This window comes from Petaurus breviceps, unplaced genomic scaffold (genome assembly GCF_028583685.1).
Source record: "Petaurus breviceps papuanus isolate PSGF00001 unplaced genomic scaffold, PetGlider_PUasm1.0 171, whole genome shotgun sequence".
Classification (NCBI taxonomy): Eukaryota; Metazoa; Chordata; class Mammalia; order Diprotodontia; family Petauridae; genus Petaurus; species Petaurus breviceps.
This window is the reverse complement of record NW_027185754.1, coordinates 22710990-22724650: the sequence shown is the minus strand read 5'-3', so window position 1 is coordinate 22724650 and position 13661 is coordinate 22710990. Positions and strand designations below refer to the sequence as shown.

The window sequence follows — 13661 nt, the reverse complement described above, 5'->3', positions numbered from 1 at the left end:
TACTTATTGCCTGATTATTCATTGATGTTATTGCATTTAGTGGAAAGAGTCCTAGACAAAGTGTTAAGAGACAGAATCACAGTATTTCTGAGTGGGGAGAAACCTCAGGGGCCACCTAATACATAAAGACTTCTTTGCAATATACCCAAGGTCTCTTCCAACTTTTACCTGAAGACCTTAAGTGAGGTGGAATGCACTACGCAGCTAAGCAACCCACTCTAGTATCAGAGGAGTTTACTTAAGTTTTTTCTTTATATTGAGCCTTCATTCACCACTTTGGAGCTCATTCTGCTTTCTAGGGACACAAAGACAAAGTCTAATCCCTCTCCGACAGTACTTATCATTGGCTCTTCTTTGGGGCATCCAGACGTAAAAACAATATTGCAGCCAGGTCAGCTGGCACATATCTATAAACCTACATCTTGGAGAAGCTGAGGCTGACTGATCTCTTGAACTTAGGAGTTTTCAGCTGCAGAGGGCCATGGCAATATCCACACTAAGTTTAGCATTAATATGGGGAGCCCCTGGAGTGGTGAAGGGAGAGGAGGAGAGAACACCAATGTACCTAAAGAGGGGAGACCCAGCCCAGATTGGAAATGAAGTAGGTCAAAGTTCCTCTGCCAATATGCTGTGGGAATGAGCCCATTAGTAACTTTTATGTTTCTAACCCTGGGGGAGCTGGGGAGATTTAGTAAAAGAAAAAAATTCCTCTCCTCCCTCCACAAACCAATATTCTAGATGTGGTCTAACTAGGATAGAATATAATAGAATTGCAGTTCAAGATTTTCTTAATTTTGTTTGTTTATTTTGGGGCTGCAGTTTAATACTATTGACTCATATTGGACTTGGATCCACTATGATTCTCTTGACTTTTACTGTATTTCTGATCCATAGATCCCTTTCAAACAAACTGCTTTGTAGGCATTCCTCCTTCATTTTGTTGTTGGGAAATTAGTTTTTGGAATCAAGATATAAGACTTTATATTTACCACTATTGAATTTCATTAATCTAGTATATGCACTGGTATTTACTGGTTATGGGGAAACAGAATTATCTTAAACTTTCCGAGCTTCGGGTTCATTATAGAATAATAATAGTGGCACTAGATAGTTTCTGTGGTTCCTTCTTCCTGCAATTTTCAGTGTTCTAAGGTTCTTTCCAGCTCTAATATTCTGTGTTCTAAGCTACTTTCTAGGTATAACAAACTTGCTATAAATCTTTATGGAATGCAGAGTCATAGAATAACCTTCTTCCCTTCCTGCTGCTCTAAGTATCTTTCACGGGCTGAGATAATGTTAAGTAGGTATACTGAGAGGCAGTGTGGTGTAGTGGAAAGAACACGGACCAGAGAAACAAGAGACATGAGTTCAAGACCCAGTTCAGTTGTTCTACTTTTTCACGACACCCCACCACTCCCTCCCCTCCTCTCCCAAAGAAGGTAAACTTTTCAAGAGAGATTGTTTTGTTTTTGACTTTATATCCCTAGTCTCCAGGTCAATGCCATAAAGTCATAGGCACTTAATAGAAATTTGTAGGATTGAATTGTGAAATATTTGACCTGAAGAAAAAAGACTTGAAGGACCTTCAAGTATTTTAAGGGCTCACATTTGGGAGAGGAGCTAGACTTGTTCTGCTTGATTCGAGATGGTGGACCTAGGAACAATGAGTAGAAATCCCAAAGAGACAAGTTTTAGGTTATTATAAGAAAATTTTTCTCACAGTTGTATGAAAATGGAATGTTTCCTCAAGAAGTAATGAGTTCTTCATTCATAGAGGTATTCAAGTGGAGGCTGGATGACCATTTGTTGAAAATATTATAGGAACTTGTGCCTTAGGTATGATATGAACTAGATAGACTGTGGGATTCTGTGGAGAGAGAGCATTCTGTCATGAACATTTGCAAGACTTCTAATAAGTTTTCTTACATCTTTCAGTCTTCCTCAGCCCAACTCCACCTTTCCTTTTATCCCGCCAAAACACCTTGAGAAGGAAAACTGTTAAAGTGGCTGAAAAGCTGAAGGGGAAAGTCTTACTTAATAGAACTTTTATAGAGAGTCAGATGTTTGTGTTCTATTTCCATAGCCTTTGGTATGAAAGCCTACAAAGCATCTCCTGTACAAGTCAGAGCCGCAGTGTGTTTGCCTCTGAATTTCTTTGGAGTTTCACTCTATCTATAGCAGGGGTTCTTAACCTCTTTTGTATAACCCCCTTGGCAGTCTGAGGGACTCTCTGGGCCCCTTCTCACAATAATGCTTTTAAGTTCATAAAAGAAAACATATAGGATTGTAAAGGAAATCTTTAACATTCAAATACAGTTATGAAAACATGAAATAAAACAAAACAAATTAGTTACAATGACATATATTTGTTATCTCTGCTGCTAGGGGAGGCTGAGGCTTGTGGCTCACTTTACCCTGGGAGTTCTGAATTGTAGTAGCACTAAAGACAATTGAGTGTCTCTGCACTAAGTCTGGTACCAATATGGTGAGCCTTACTGTTGTAAGCCTGCCTAAGGAAGGGCAGGCTGGAAATGGATCAGATCAAAGCTTTCATGCCCTTCAGCAGTGGGGTTAGGTCCTGAAGTGGCCGCTGCACTTCCAGCCAAGGCAAGACAGGGAAACCCAGTCTCAACACACACACACACACACACACACACACACACACACACACACTCATGCATGTTCAGAGACCCCAAGTTAAGAACCACTGATCTATGTTAACTAGTTACTTACCTTTTATCCTGTGGACTCAGCCATGCCATAGACCCAGAAGAATCCTCTACTTAGTTGTGTGTGGGGGAATGGACATTTTAGTCAGGGAGGGGTGATATGAATAGAATAATCTCTCTGTTAGTAGTTCATAGGTCCTTAGAATGTTAGAGTTACAATGACTTTAGAGATCATTTACTCTAATTCTCATATTTTATATAGTAGGAAAGGTCTGAAGCCTTATATTAATAACTATTAAGTATCAGAACTAGGATTTAACAACAGATATTTTGACTCCAAGTCTTGCTTGTCATTTCATTGGTCCTTCCTTGACCATTGACTGAGTTTCTTGTTTTATACTGCTTCCCTTGTGGCTGCCTCTCTGGTTATTCTTACATGGACTTCCAAATGTCTGCCCACTCACTTCCTGGCTGATCTGCTCTATAAGGATTGAATTGGTACTTAGGATCTTGGATGCTATTTGCAACTTGGATGATTGCTCATATGCTCTTATCCTTTGGATTCCTTGATTTAGCAGTTCAAGATCTCCATATTTCATTCATGTGCTAACGTCCCTATCCTTTGCCTAATTGACTTTTGGCCTACTTACTATTCCCCAAACTCAGAATCCTATCTCCTACATCCAGCCCTCTCCCCCCCACCTTGTCCCCCACCTCCTCCTATAATTCACTGCCTTCCCACTCTTGCCTCTTAGGATCCCTTGTTTCCATGAAGTCTTAGGTATGTCCTACTTCTTCTGGGAAGCCTTTATTGATTCCCCTTGTGGTTAGTACTCTCATTTCTCAAATTATCTTTTATTTACTTGTTTGAGTACATATTGCATCACCCCAGTAGGATTTAAGGTTCTTGAAAGCAGAGATTGTTTTTCATTTTGCCGTTTCATCCCCAGTGTCTTGCATATATTACAAACGTAGGAAATACTTGTTGAGTTGAAGCAGAGAGTGAATAATGTACAAGTTATTATAGATGTTATATGTTAAAATATGTTAAAAGTTTTTTTTAAAAAACTACACTAGTTGTAAACATAATTTTCACTCTGTAATTCAAGTTAAGTTCCCGATAAATTAATGATATATTCAAAAAGACTACAAGGAAAGGTAGAGTACAGAATGAGCTGAGACATTAAAGAAGAAAAGGACTTTTCAAGCTATGTTTGGAACAAGAAGAGCAAAAAAGAGTAGGATCACTGCTCAAGAAAGAGAATGTCATATGAACAGATGAGAGGGTGACGGCAGAACCAACTATTCAATTTCTATTTTGTTTCTGTTTTCTATAACACAGAATAGTCTTGAAATTTGAAAGATCAGAACAACTAATGTAAAGAGGAAATGGAAACCTAGTATAGATGAGAAAATGGTGAAATGTAGTCAGTGGGATACAGCTCCCCAAAAGGTGAACATAATTTTACTCTGAATTAATAGAAGCCTGTTGTACAGAATGAGGGAGATTTCTATGTCTTCTGTCTTGATTATAACCATAGTTAGAATGCTGTGTTGAGCTCTCAGCACTAAGTTTTGAGAGCTGTGTTAAAAATTTGGAGATAACTTTTGTATACCTTTCCACCTTAGTCGTCTCTTCTTCTGGTATATTTAGATGATGTAAGGAAGAAAAGAACTCAGTGTAGAAGATAGAGATATGTCTTGAGTATGTGGAGACTGGAGGCTAGGGTAGGACATAGTCATATTGAGATCTAAGTGTTCTTGGCTTATTACATTTGTTTGGTAATCCCATGCCCTCAGAATGAATCTACAATGCATTTTCTCATTTGTTTTCTCCCTGGTATAGACCCAGTTGTAGACTTCTCAGAGGCTGGGGTTGGTGTGAATTTTTTCTTGAGCTAGTCTAACAAAATGGGTATCCACGGGCTGTTGCTTTCTTAGGATAATGATTTTGAATCTCATTGTCAATCCTACTTTTCTCTTGTTATTTTAAAATTATTTATTATAAAATTAAATAGTAACAGAATTGTAGAATCAATGAATGCTAGGAATGGAAGAATATAGACTGTTAGGATGCAATTTGTCAGAAGTAGAAGGGACCTTAAAATATAGAATGCTAGGATGTTAGAGTTGTAAGGCACCTTACATTGGGATGTGAGAAAATAAAACATAGAATGCGAGAGCAGGAGGTCTTTCATTTTACAGAAAGGGAGACTGACTGATTGTCCTGAGCAGTTTTGTGATTTCCCCAAGACCATATGGTTTAATAAGCTACAGAATCGGGGTTCTAGCTCAGGTTTTCTAATTGCAAGTTGAGTGTTCTTTCTTTTATCAGAACCTTAACTGGAAATTTTGTCACCAGGGCAAAAAGAAATAAATGTTTCCTTAAATTCAGCTTTGTAATTCATGGAGAAAAAAAATAATACCAGAAGTGATGAAGACAGCTTTGGTTGAAGGAGAGTAAGTTGCTATGGTGGTTTACAGATGGCTGTTAACAATGTGTGCCATCTGGGAGCTTCCCATTTTAACTAATTGTTCTTGTTAACAAGGTGCTAAGTGAAGTTGTTTCCACACTATCAGAGGAATGCTGTGACTGCCAACTCACAAATATAATCACTTTTTAAGTTTCACAGTCTTTAAAAATCATTATTTTAATTTTTTCTCCCCTTAAGTTTTGATGTCTTAGAGCTAAGCTATATTACTTCTCTGCTAACCTAATCTCCCCTTCTCTTGATTCTTAGTAAACCATTAAATTAAACTTTCATTAATAACAATAGACCCTTTAATAATTAAACTTCAACATACAAATACCTACAACACTACTTGGTTGCTTTTTTAAATTTAACAACAAAGATAAAAGCTAACATTTATATAGTACCCACTATGTGCCAGCATTGTATACTAAGAGCTTTATTAATATCATCTCATTTAATCCTCACAATAACACTGGGAGGTAGGTGCTGTTATTATCCCTATTTTGCAAATGGGGACACTGAGGCAAACAGAAATTAAAATGACTTGCCCAGGGAAATAAAGCTAGTAAATATATGAGGCTTGATTTGAACTCAAGTTTTCCTGATTCCAGGCATAGGGCTCTATCTACTGTACCAACTGGCTGCCTGTGTATCTCATTCATTATTTTTGTTCCCCTTTTATGTTTATTTTATTTTTTCATTGTATAAAATCCTATTCAGTGTGCTTGCTGTTTTTATGATTCTGCTTTCTTTGCATCACATTGTTTCATAAAAATATTTCCAAATTCCTTTTATTCCACATATTTGTTGTCCTACAGGATTTCATTACATTGAGGTACCATAAATTTGTTCAGCTATTTCCTGATTTTAAGTATTAAGATTTTTACAGCTTTTTTTCTTACAATGAAAAGAAAATGTTGGCACTAAACATCTTAGAACAGGTAAATTTTTTGTTTTTTACTTGATAATGTTCTTTGACTATAATGGGATTATTGGGATATGCTTATTTTTATAACTCTTGCAATATACTACCATATTTTTCTCAACAGATCCCAATCATATTAATTTACAATTCTACCAACAATGTCTAAGTTAAGTTACTTTCTTACAACCCTTCCAGATTAATTTTTATTTATTTATTGCCCTATTAGGTGTGAAATAATTCTTCAGAGTTGTCTTATTTGCATTTCCTTAATCCTCCCTTCAACATCAACTATTTCTATCTTTTTTATCATGTTTGTAAGTTTGATGGATACGAAGTGAAAACTCATATTTGTTTTAATTTGCATTTTTCATATTATTAATGATTCAGTACAAGCTTTTATATGGCTATGGATAGCTTATAATTCTTTGGAAAACTTTTCCTATCCTTTGCTTCTCTTTTGGAGAATGGCTGTATTTTGTGGTTTAGATGCCAAGTTTTTGTTGGCTATATTTTCTATAAATATTTTTGCAGTCTGTTAATTTTTCCATCTAAATATACATATGCAAATGTAAGTATTTGTTCTGCATATTTATTTTTACTTTTATGTAATCTATTCCACCTTGTCTCCTGTAATTTCTTCAATAGATACAAATGCATCTTCTCCCCAAAGTTCAGAGAAATACAGTTCCTTTTTCTTCTGCCTCTTTTATGGTTCTTTTTCATATTTACTTTGTGATCCATTTGGATGTGGGTTTGGATTAGATAATTTCTAAGGACTTTTAAAATTCAAAATTCTGTGATTCTCCCAGTGAAGATGACTAGGCTCAGAGGCTAATTGACTGTCCCAGAGTCACATAGCTAGAACATCACAGTGTTATGGAAAGAATACTGGACCTGAAGCTAGGAGATGTGGGTTCAAATCTCACCTTAAACAAATCCTTACAATGTGATGGTGCATATTTTTTTGAACCTCAGTTTCCCAACCTGTGAAATGGGGACAAAAATCCTTACATTCCCTACCTCTCAGATTTGTTCTGAGCATTTTGTTGAGCTTAAATAATCTCTATAGAATCACTATAGAAATGGCTATAAGAAAATCTAATATGCTATAGGCAGGTAAACTGTCAGTTGACCTTAGAGAACAGGTACTGGGGACCCATTTTGGGGGAATAGAGATCAGAGCCAAGACCTGATGTTGTCATATTGTGTCTTGTGTCTCACAAGAATGTGTGTGTATGTGTGTGTATAAGACATGGACCAGTTAATGGTTTGAGATGGGTAGGGGATTTAATGACCATAAAACATGAAACAAAATAATAGTATAACTAGCAATCAATAGAACTGACTTAATGGTGAAACTTCTTAGCCATGGGGACCCCATGGGTCTTTATATATTTGCTATCTAGAGGCCAGATTGAGCCCAGAGCCTGCTACAGTCCTTAATCTGTGGGAAGAATGGGGTAGAGCTGGGGAGGCAGACAACCAAGTCAGTCATTACAATATGAGGAATGGACTTGAGTTTTGGCATCCATCTACTGCTGAACTCTTAGGATTTCTGGATCTTTACACCATCTTGAAGCTCATATATACATACTTCTGTGTGTATATATGTATATGTGTATGTAAGTACATATATGTACACATATGCATCTATCTCTTTAATATATTTAAAGCTAAAGCTTAAGACTTGGAATATCTTATGTTGTCTCACCCAAATAGAGTGTGAATTCCTTAATTACAGGGACCATCTTTTTTCCTCCTCTATGTTATCAGTGCTTGGCACATAATAAGCACTTATTTTATTCATTTATTCATCATCACTAATGGAAACAGGATGATTTTTCTCTTGTGGTCCTGCCTATTTCCATGTTACAATGGCCAAAGAATAGGCCAAGCAGCCTTAGATCTTTCTTCTCCAAGAATCCCTGTCCTTCTCTGCCACCCAGAGAGTAAGGACTATCAGTCATGGCATCCTAGAATCTTAGAATGTTAAAGCTGGAAGGCACCTCAAAACAAGGAATGTTGCAATGTTACAATAATGTGTAAGCTCCTTGAGAAAAAGGATTTACTCACTTTCTTCTTTTTGTCCCTAGCACAAGACTCGACACATAGCAGGCTTTTTTTTTAAATAAATACTTATTGATTGACTAACACAGGATGTAGAATATTAAAGCAAGAAGGGTGATTAGAAAAGAAAATCTTAGAAAGTAAAGCCTAAATGGTTAGAATTGGAGGGGATCTTAGAACATAGAATATCAGAGCGAAATGTATTAATTAGGACAAAGAATATAGAATACATGGCTTGGAAGGGACCTTAGAACATAAAGCATAGACCTATAGCTCTGAAACTGCATTAAAGATTATCTAGTTCACCCTTAGGTCATGGGTCGGGGTCCCTTGAGAGTGTGAACTTGGCCACTGGAAGGTCACGAGGATGAAGAACGTGGCCTGTCAACTGTGCAGATAATCCAGGAACTACTAGAATGATTGCACAAGGTTCAGACTCTCAGAACTGTGGTTGAAGATAGTTTGAGTGAAAAGACTGAGTCCTCAATCAGGAAACATCACTTGACAGAGATGGCAGAGTTAGGACGAGGATACTTCTTCCAAAGAAGAAATACTACATAATCCAAATTCTTTTTCTTTTAAAAACATTTCTGCAAGTTTTCAAGTGAGTGATTCATTTCAGGAGGACTTTAGCATTGGCTTAAGAAAAGAAAAAGAGCCGTCCAGCTTTCTGCCTGAGAGAGATTTTACTTTTATTGACAAAACTCTGTTTTCCAGAAAGGAAAAGCTCATGTAGTTCCATATACTTGGCAAGAACAGGGCCAGGGTAAGCCCTGCCCATGGGCAAAAGGTTTTTTGTTCCCAGCCTCCCACCTTTCAGGACTCAAAGAGATCCTGAAGAAATAGTCTGTGAGTAGGGAGAGGAGTTGTGTAGAACCGACTTTCTGTCCCCAACCCCTTCAAATCATCCAGAATGAGTTTTATGCTGGGGGTAGTGAGGTGGGGATATGGATGAAAAAAGGAAGGATAGTTATAGAAAATGCACCCTAGAGGAACTTTCCCAGTAGCCGTGTGGCTGAGGATTCTGAGGTAAGCCCTGCAGGGACTTTCTGCCAGAGACTGAAGAAAGCCTGTTGCCTCCCTGCCCCTGGGATCACTTAGGAAGCCTCACCCAAGGCTGGTCTTTAGCACTGGAGGGCAAAATGATGAGGTGAATTTATCAAGATGACATTTCATGGGGATAAATATAAAGACCTACTATACCTTGAAAAATCAGTTGCACAGATATAGAATAGCAGAGATGTAACTAGGCAACATTTCTTATTAAAAAAAAAAAGCATGGGGCTTATAGTGAATTGCACACTCAGAGAAAGCAGAGTGATATGGTAGCCCAAAAAGCTATTATGATATTAAACTGTATTGAAACAGTTTTCATGATAATAATAACTAGAACTTACATAGAGCTTTAAGTGTTATAAAGTTTTGTGTCTGTTACCTTATTTAATCCTAACAACAACCTTTTGAGGTAGATACTATTATTATTGCTGTTTTACATATTAGTAAACTGAGGCTAACAGAGGTTAAAAGTAACTTGCCCGGGGAGGCCAGGTGGCACAGTGAATAAGAGCACTGGCCTCAGAGTCGGGAGACCTGGGATCGAATCCAGGCTCAGACACTTAGCACCACACCCAGAAATAACTGGCCGTGTAACCTTGAGCAAGTTACTTAACCCCAATTGTTTTTTAAAAAAAAGTAACTTGCCCCAAAATAGGTAGTTAAATGTCTGCTATATGTCAGGAACTGTGTTAAGTGCTGGGAATATGAAAAGGGTCAAGAGAGAGTCCCTGCCCTCAAGGAGCTTACAGTCTAACTGGGAGACAGTAAGCAAACAAATGCATACAAACAAGTTACGCAGGAAAGAGAGACAATAATTAGAAGAGGGAAGGCACTAGAATTAATAGGAGTTGGGAAAGGTTTTCTATAGAAGATAGGATTTTAATTGGGACTTAGAGTAAGTTAGGGAAGCCAGTAAGTAGGCAAAGATGAGGAAGGAGAATATTCCAGGCATGGGGGACAGCCAGAGAAAATGCCTGGAGTAAAGGGATGACATGTCTTGTTTGTGGAACAGCAAAGAAGCCAGTGTCACTGGAACCTGGAACATGTGCCTTCAGTACATGGTATAGAGTAAGGTGTGAAAAGACTGGAAAGGTAGGAGGGGACTAAGTAATGAGGGGCCTTGAATACCAAATAGAGGGTTTTATATTTAATTCTGGAAGGTATAGGAAGCCACTAGAGTTTGAGTAGGGAGGCTGTATGACTTGGTAAGACCTGCTTGATATAAAGAAAAACATCATAACAATTAGAGCTATCTAAACAAGGAATAAGTTGTCTGGATAGTCAGTGGTAGAAGATCACTTATCAGGGATATAGTCAAAAGGTTGGGTTGGATTGATGACCTTCTAGTTCTTAGATATTTTGATTCCATAGGGTTTTCCTGTTCCTGAGAAGAACAGCATCCAGGAAGATCTGTGGAAGACACATAGCCACTTGCTTAGATTCATAATTAATTGTAGGATTGAATAGAAGGTGCATGGGAAAGAAAAACTAGAAAGCAGGGAGAAGAGGTGAATGGTACTGGCAGATAAAGCCCCAAGTGGGCTATATTAATGAGTAGGTTCCCAATCATAAGTTCAATTCAACAAATCAAAAACTATCCAACACTTGCTGTGTGCAAAGCTGGAGAAGATTAAAAAAAAGTTTAGCTAAGTTGCAGCCCCTGCCTTCATGGAGTGCATGGGTTAGTACAGTTTACTGTCTAACATAAAGCAACATCTTCCCTTGGTATGGACTTTATCCTAAGTCTTAGAGACAAATGACTTACATCGGTAACAAGTAATAATGCCCTGTAGTGTTCTCAGAAAGAAAACATTCAATACCAAGAGTTTGCTAGTCTCTGTTTAAGTGTTTGGTGAATCCAAAAGGAATTAGGATTTTATTTAGTTTTCTCAGGGAATTAAATGCCACAATTTGTCAAGAAAAGACTAAACCACCAAAGGAAAAAAAAATTACAAGGAAAATGTCCCTTCCCCCAAAAACTGTCATCCTAGGAAATACCAGTAAACTCCTGCCCTGTTTCAGTTTAAAAAAGGGGAGGGAAGGGAGTGTTGGGGTCCAGGTTCACTCCCATGCCTTGCACTCTTTTTTTTAACTGGGGCCCCATGGACAATGTGTGTAGGTCAGCATTTACTGAATTAATTTAACCAGAAAACACTCTGTGTTTTGAAAATATATTGAAGGAACTCATCAGTGTTGCTCTTGGAGAGGTGGGGGTGGGAAGAAGGGAATTAATGGGGGCTAGAGACATTTTGGAATAAAATAGAGAAAAAGTAAGCCTATTTTTCCATGCTGAGTATGTGCTGCATATAGCAAATGTAACCTTTACACCAGAAATTCTCATTGTATTAAAGGCTCTGGTCCACTCTAGGGAAATTTCCTCTCCTTTGGTTTGTAGTTCCTACACAGGAAATCTGGGAAAATATAGTTGTTATGCCTGATGCCTCCCTACCAACCCCTACTCTCCACCCTAGTATGCTGAGAAAAAGTTCACAATATTATAAAATCAAGTTTTATTTAAATGAAAGGGCAAAGGATGTGTGTGTGTGGATGGGGTGGGGCAGCAATCAGCCCCAAAGACCTCCATGAGTTACTTTCAGTTTTGGGTGTGAGGACTCTTCTAGGGGAGGCCTCATCCCTCCTTAACCCCTAAATCCTGTTTTGGCCTATAGCTGCCTATTACTTCTGTTGAGGGAGGGGTTAGGGTGCTTGTCTTCCTTTCCCCCTTTAAACATTCTTTTTCTTTTAAAATAAATTTTATGTTTATTTTTAGTTTACAACATTCATTTCCATTTTGAGTTACAAATTTTCTCCGTGTCTTTCCCCTACCCACCACCCCAAAACAGCAATCCCACTGAATACCCCTTCCCCTAATCTTCTCTCTCCTATATCCTTCCTCATGCCCCCTCCGACTTTCCCGTGGGGCAAGATGGATCTCCATCCCCCCAGTGCCTGTATATCTTATTTCCCAGTTACATGTAAAATAATAATAATAATAATTTAAAAAAAAACATTTTATTTTAAAACTTTGAATTCCAGATTCTTTCCTTTCTACCCTTGTCACCCACCCTTACTGGGAAGATGAGCAATTCAATATAGGTTGTACATGTGTAGTTACGCAGAACATTTCCATAGTGGATATATTGTGAAAGACTGACTATATATCCCTCCATCCTATCCTGCCCCCTACTTGTTCTATTTTCTACTTTGACCCTGTCCCTTTTCAAAAGTGTGTGCTTCTAACTCCCCTCTCCCCAATTTGCCCTCCCTTCTGTCATCCCCCCTCTTATCCTCTTTCCCCCTACTTTCATGTAGGGTAAGATACCCAATTTAGGGTGTATGTTATTCCCTCCTTAAGCCAAATTTAATGAGAGTAAGGTTGACCCATTCCCTTTTGCCTTCCTGTTCTTCCCTTCCATTGTAACAGTTTTCCCTTGCCTCTTTTATATGAGATAATTTACCCTATTCTGTCTCTCCCTATCTCATTATATTCCTCTCACTTCTTAATTTAATTTTTAAAATATCATTCCTTTCTATTCAATTGATCCTGTGCCCTCTGTCTATGTATACCTGGACACATATATACACACACTCCCATGTGTATTCATATGCCCATAGACCATCCTATATAACATATATATTTATATTCCCTTCAACTATCTTTATACTGAGAAAAGTTTCATAAGTTACAATTATCATTTTTCCATGTAGAAATGCAAATAGTTTAACTTTGATAAGTTCCTTATGATTTTTTTTCCTGTTTACCTTCCCTTGCTTCTCTTGCTTCTGTATCTGAATGTCAGTTTTTCTATTCAACTTTGTTTTCTTCATCAAGAATGCTTGAACGTGGGGGGGTGGAGTCAAGATGGCAGAGTAGAAGCATGACCTCCAAGTGGCTCCGGCTTCCACCTTCCCCAATAAATGTAAAAAGGGGACTCTGAACAAACTTTGGAGCTGCAGAACCCACAAAATGAACAGAGAAGATAACCTTCCCCTGAGGACAGCACAGCAGGCCGGCAGGAATTGGCCAGCACAGCGCTCTGGGAGCAGAGCCCAGGCCCTCGTGAGCTGGAGGTTTTAGCCCCAGGGTGGGTCTGATCAGCTGCCAGGGTCTCCAGATCAGCAGCAGCTGTGGCCATCTCCAGAATTATCAACACATAGATGCGAAGGACAAAGTGAGAGGTCAGTGCAGTCTGGACTTTGGGACCTAGTAAGTGGTAGTGCGTTGGCTTTTGCCCCCAGGACGAGAGGCCACTGAGACACTGGCACAGTCAGCCAGCACCATGTGGCAGCTTCAGCTCCTGGCCTGCAGAGTTTAGGGGGACCAAGCAACCAGTCTGAGGGGTAATGACTCTTGCTTTAACCTTCTTGGATCTGGATTGCAGTCTAGGGTGGAGGTCCTGGGGCGTGTGTCCAGCTTTCCAGAGCATGTGAAGGCCTCCGAGAGGGCAACCATCTAATACCTCTAGCATT

At 38.6% G+C, this 13661-nt stretch overlaps 1 protein-coding gene and 1 long non-coding RNA gene across 4 annotated transcripts in view; one reads left to right on the top strand and one right to left on the bottom strand.

The window, feature by feature from the left end:
- LOC138157177 (uncharacterized) overlaps positions 1–3033 on the bottom strand; it is a 9274-nt gene extending 6241 nt beyond the window's left edge. The window contains exons 1-2 of the long non-coding RNA XR_011167329.1: positions 2734–3033; positions 1721–1867 (exon numbers count right to left, since the gene is read on the bottom strand). This is a non-coding gene — a long non-coding RNA (uncharacterized lncRNA). The remainder of the gene's footprint in view (positions 1–1720; positions 1868–2733) is intronic.
- The window catches only part of RALGPS1 (Ral GEF with PH domain and SH3 binding motif 1), a 624901-nt gene that overhangs the window by 161507 nt on the left and 449733 nt on the right, over positions 1–13661 (top strand). The gene's annotated exons all lie outside the window — the stretch shown is intronic.